The sequence below is a fragment of the Schistocerca serialis genome, chromosome 3, assembly GCF_023864345.2.
Source record: "Schistocerca serialis cubense isolate TAMUIC-IGC-003099 chromosome 3, iqSchSeri2.2, whole genome shotgun sequence".
In the NCBI taxonomy this organism is placed as follows: Eukaryota; Metazoa; Arthropoda; class Insecta; order Orthoptera; family Acrididae; genus Schistocerca; species Schistocerca serialis.
In genome coordinates, this window is record NC_064640.1 from 301,422,808 (window position 1) to 301,428,598 (window position 5,791).

At 41.1% G+C, this 5,791-nt stretch overlaps 1 non-coding gene across 1 annotated transcript; it reads right to left on the bottom strand.

Annotated features, from left to right (window-relative positions):
- Positions 1-5,293: 5,293 nt before the first annotated feature.
- Positions 5,294-5,368, bottom strand: Trnas-cga (transfer RNA serine (anticodon CGA)). The gene has a single exon. It is a non-coding gene; the product is annotated as a tRNA-Ser (tRNA).
- Positions 5,369-5,791: the final 423 nt, after the last annotated feature.

The window sequence follows — 5,791 nt, forward strand, 5'->3', positions numbered from 1 at the left end:
CTTAAATCACTTAGACCCTATAAAGAAACTTTTTGCTTCCTGGTCTGTAGATATCACTTAAACCATTCATATTCTGTTCCATTTATACCATAGAACTGTAATTTCTGTAACATAATGTCATGGTTCACACAGTCAAACGCTTTGAATAAGTCATAGAAAATTCATATTGATGACATTTTACTATTTAAAGATTCTATTACGTGGGCAGTGAAACTGTATATTGCTGTCACAGAGGAACAGCAATTTTTGCATTCCAAACTATGATTCACTAAGTATCCCATTACTGCTGAGATGGCTAACAACTCTTGAGTACATTACTTTCTCGACATTTTAAGGACACTGGCTGGGAATTATTGACATCCGTAGTGTCCCCTTCTTTGTAGAGAGGCTTGACAATGGCATATTTTAACCTGTCTGGGAAAATACCTTGAGTTAATGATGCATTACAGATGTGACTCAGAACATCAGCTGTAGAGGCTTCACATTGTTTTAATATCTTGTTAGAGATGTCATCTGCTACAATAGAACATTTATTTTTCAAAAATGTAATGATTTTCCTTATTTCGCAAGAAGTTGTTAGATGAAAATTAATCTGACTCGGATTTCTCAAAACTGACTCTTCCATGTGCTGCATGGCTTTTTCTTTTGAATTATTCTTACCAATTTTTTCACCTACACTTAAGAAATGATAGTGAAATACATAAGCTACTTGTGTACTGTTGGTTAAGATGGTCTGATTCTCTTTAATAGTAATAGTAACTGCCCCAGTGATTACCTTTCCTGTCTCTCATCTAACAGCATTCCATACTGATTTGATTTTATTGCCCCAGTTGTTAATTTCATCTCTAATATACATATTTTTTTGATTTTCTGACTACTTTTCTCAGTATGTTACAATAATCTTTATAGTGTAAAATTAATTCTGGGTCTTTCCTACATCTTGCTGCCTCATAAAATTTTCTTTTCCTTTCTGAAGACACTTTAATACCTGTGGTGATCCAAGGTTTCTTTGAAAACTGTTTGATGTTGCCTTTAGTAATTTTTTGGAGGCAACAGTGTTCAAAAAGGGATATAAATTTATCAAGAAATATGTTGCATTTAACATTGGCATTTGGCTCATTATATACATCTCCCCAATTAACATTTTTTTAATCTTTCTCTGACGTGCTGTATAGATACCGGTTTGTCCAGCCTTACACTTTTACTTAATGGTTTCTGAACAGTACATCCTTGTAAGTTAATCAGCTGTGCATCACGGTCTGATAATCCATCACAGGGAAAGCATTTGTTAGTTTTACATCCTCTTGCTACACAAATACATTATTTATTAGAGTGCTACTGTCTTGAGCTACACGTGTAGGGAAAGTGATCACTGATTCTAAGTTATACGTGATTAATAACACTTCTAGTTCACTTTTCCTATCAGAATTGCTTAGAAAGTTTACAATGAAGTCGCCACAGATCAAAAACTCCTTCTTTTTGTCTGAAAGTCAGCATAATATGGAGTCAAACTTTTTTATGAATAGCTCCCAATCTCCTAATGGGGATCTGTACACTGTTGCTAATATCAACACTACTTATCTAGCTGTTGTTCACATGCACTAACTTCAAGGTGCTAATCGATAAAAAATTTGCTTACTTCTACTGTTGTGTACTTATACCCTTGTTTTGTGTAAATGGCAACTCCTCCCTTATCTGTGCTAGATCTGCAAGTGCAAGATGTAAAAGGTACCCATTTATACTGGCACTTTCGATCCCCACAGTTACATGTTGTTCAGTCAACCAAAGTATATCAATCTCATTCTTATTTTTGAGATCAGCTAAACACACTAAAAGCTCATCTACCTAATTTTTTATTCCCATAATATTTTGATGAAGCTACTTGATGCTACCCGTAGCTTTATCCTTATTTACTGTACATGAAGCTTCTTTTATTCTATTTTTCTTGATTATTGTCTGTCTGGTCTTTGGATTTAACCTAAAAAACTTGTCTGCATGGTCCCATTAACCACAGGGGTCATCCCTTGTGTGACTGTGGCCCCCTTACAGTATCTGCTAATAGAGAAGCTAATTTATCTTTCCCCTTCCTATTTAGGTGCAGACCATGTGTAGTGTATCCCCACCTAGCAATGGCATCAAGTCGAACAACACTCACGCGAGATTTTGCCGGTGTCCGGAGTATCCTGTCCTTACAGCAGTGTTTACCCACGACCGATCATGTCGCTGAAAGACCTCCACAAATCCCACATTTGTGTGTCCAGTTTCTGCTCATATTTTGCCCAGATCACTCCTAACACTATATCTCCTGGTTAGAGTCTAGTCATTCGTACGCAGACATCTTAAGAGCTTGTCTCATACAGGATGCGTCTGAGTAACAGATACTGACTGGGTCCTTCACATCTGACGATCCATAAGCGTAAGAAAACATTCAAGAAGCGTCCATGATTGCTTGACTAACACAGGCCGATGAGAATGACGTACCACGAGATCTACAAGATAGCCATGTCCTAACTCACCTCCGTCGGATAGTAGTAGTAGTAGTAGTAGTAGTAGTGGTGGTGGTGGTGGTAGTAGCAATTTTATTCATCTGTAGAGCAGTTTCGCAAGGATATTAGACATGTCATGGTATTACAGTTTAGGAATATAAAACATAATTCATACAAACAGGAATTTACATACATACAGGTCTAGTGAAACAAGAACAGCACAGGTAGTTGACCGTGGCCATATCTCGTAGTCAGAACCGTCCTAGCAGTAGTAGGAAGTAATACAGAGAAATCAGGGAAAAGCTGTACCAGGATGGCGTCTATCTTTCCGAATACGAAGTCAGTCTCTTTAAAACAGAGCAGCGTCATTCAGTTTATCCCTAGCGTACAATTCTGTTGCGTTAATTCATTCTTGTAAAGAAGTTATTTAATGACGTGAAACCTATTTATACAGAGTTTAGTGTAGCCATCGCTGAGTTTTGTCTTCTGATTATACTGTTTGTTCAAATGGCTCTGAGCACTATGGGACTTAACTTCTGAGGTCATCAGTCCCCTAGAACTTAGAACTACTTTAACCCAATTAACCTAAGGACATCACACACATCCATGCCCGGGGCAGGATTCGAACCTGCGACCGTAGCGGTCTCGCGGTTCCAGACTGAAGCGCCTAGAACCGCTCGGACACACAAGGCCGGCATATACAGTTTGTAATCAGTTCGCCATTTTCCATGTAATCCTATACAAAGTATGGATTTCTGTGTAGTTTGTTGAATCTGATCAATTAGCTACTGGCAAACTGAATTCCTCAGCCAACTCCGGAGACATGGTTGGACAGCTAGGAAGGTAAGCGTTTTTTCCGTGAAAAGCAGAAATTATTGTTCAGATCTCTATACAGCATCCAGTTTTAATACGTCAGCTATTTTAGAAACAGTGTACATAGAGCCTTGGCCTGAAAGGTTCATTCCAACTGAATAAAATATATCCATCCAGTTCGAAACACTGTTCGTCAGTAGTCGAAAAAAAAAAGGAGGAAACTTAGAGCTTATCGTCCCGTCGACAACGAGGGCATTAGAGACTCAACACTAATTCGGATTAGGCAAGGCGCTCTTTCAAAGAAACCATCCCGGCATTTTCCTTAGACAATTTCGCGAAATCGCGGAAAACCTAAATTTGGACTGCGGGATAAGGATCTGAACCGTCGTCTTTCCAGATGTGAGTCAGTGTGCTAACGACTACGCCAGCTCGCTTGGTGTCAGTACTCGAGAATACTCCTTAGTTGTGCATCCCATTCTACGTGTAGAATTAAAATAATAAATATCGAAATTAGATCCTGTATAAAGTTAAGAGCACATCATTTTTGCATCTCTGATTATTACTGTTAGTGTTCTATCAAGACAATTTTGGGAAGTCCACTCCGAAACAATAAAAAAAATAAAATTTAGTATGAGAGGGGAAGTGGGAAAGCAATAGCAATCAAACCATTATTAGGGGACTCTGATGGCTGATCCAGTTTAATTATTGTAACGCCACTCTTCCACCATTCATCACTCACTACCTAACTGTCAGAGACGACATTCTCGGATATGTGACTACAGTGCAGAATCTAGTATCGTCCCTGGTGGCATATTTGGGCGGATACGATCATCAACATGACTCTACTCTGCAGGCCAACGACATCTTGCCAGATCATGTGTCATGCTGTCACTGCTTGAGGCCAAGCCAAATTAGACCAGCTCTGACTCACAGGCGATTCACACCAACGACAGCGTACAGTGTTGTACAGTTACTTCATCCGCAATACTGATCTTGTGTGGACGGAGATTTCAGAATTTCCCACACTAAATGAGCAGAAATTGATGAACACGTTTAGGACAATGAAACTTTGTGGAAACATCTGTAAAGACGTGTGAAAGAGAGAGAACGAATAAACCACTGACGAAAGGTATTTTAATTTCCACATGAGCGGGTAACATTGTTTCGTTAATTTCCTACTATGTTTGCGTCCAGATTTCAAACGTTGCTCATTGAGACCACCATCTACATCCACAACAGCCTGTGCACAAGACACAGTTTTACAACTTTTCACAACAGTTTGGCGGACCATGGAATGTTCAGCTGTTGTGACACAGGCCATGCGTTGCTTGAAGATAGCAGATTGCGTCCAGCATTCTCAGCCATAGGCACAGTAACTTTTTTAACAACTTACAGCGCAATTGGCCGTTGGCCTTTCTTAGAACCAAGTCCCTAATCACCAGTTAATTCGAATTTCCGAATCATGTTCTTCAACCCCGGTAATGAGCATAGATGCTTATATTTCAGCTCTACGTCACCCTGCCGGCCGGTGTGGCCGAGCGGTTCTAGGCGCTTCAGTCGGGAACCGCGCGACCGCTACGGACGCAGGCTCGAATCCTGCTTCGGGCATGGATGTATGTCCTTAGGTTAGTTAGAATTAAGTAGTTCTAAGTTCTAGGGGACTGATGGCCTCAGATGTTAAGTCCCATAGTGCTCAGAGCCATTTGAACCATCTACGTCACCGTACCAGCACCACCACCTAACAGCAAGTCATGACACTAACACTGCTAGCAACGCAAATCGTTCTGCGCACGAACATCATTCCTACAAATTTTGGTACCTTTGAGGTAAACATATCCGTCTACACTGCCATAAATAGCGTAGGTTTAATTACAAACACCCTGTACTTACGGTCAATGGTCTTTAGTCGACAGCGGGTTATGAAAAGAGCCTTATCGGCTCTTGATGGCACTGACAAATATAGTTTCGCTGCACTGAAAGACAGATTAAAACTGTGTGCCCGACCGAGACTCGAACTCGGGACCTTTGCCTTTCGAGGGCAAGTGCTCTACCATCTGAGCTACCGAGGCACGACTCACGCCTGGTACTCACAGCTTTACTTCTGCCACCTTGCAAAACTAGCACTCCTGAAAGAAAGGATACTGCGGAGACATGGCTTAGCCACAGCCTGGGGGATGTTTCCAGAATGAGATTTTCACTCTGCAGCGGAGTGTGTGCTGATATGAAACTTCCTGGCAGATTAAAACTGTGTGCCCGATCTCATTCTGGAAACATCCCCCAGGCTGCTAGTTCTGCAAGGTTCGCAGGAGAGCTTCTGTAAAGTTTGGAAGGTAGGAGACGAGATACTGGCAGAAGTAAAGCTGTGAGTACCGGGCGTGAGTCGTGCTTCGGTAGCTCAGACGGTGGAGCACTTGCCCGCGAAAGGCAAAGGTCCCGAGTTCGAGTCTCAGTCCAGCACACAGTTTTAATCTGCCAGGAAGTTTCATTTCAGC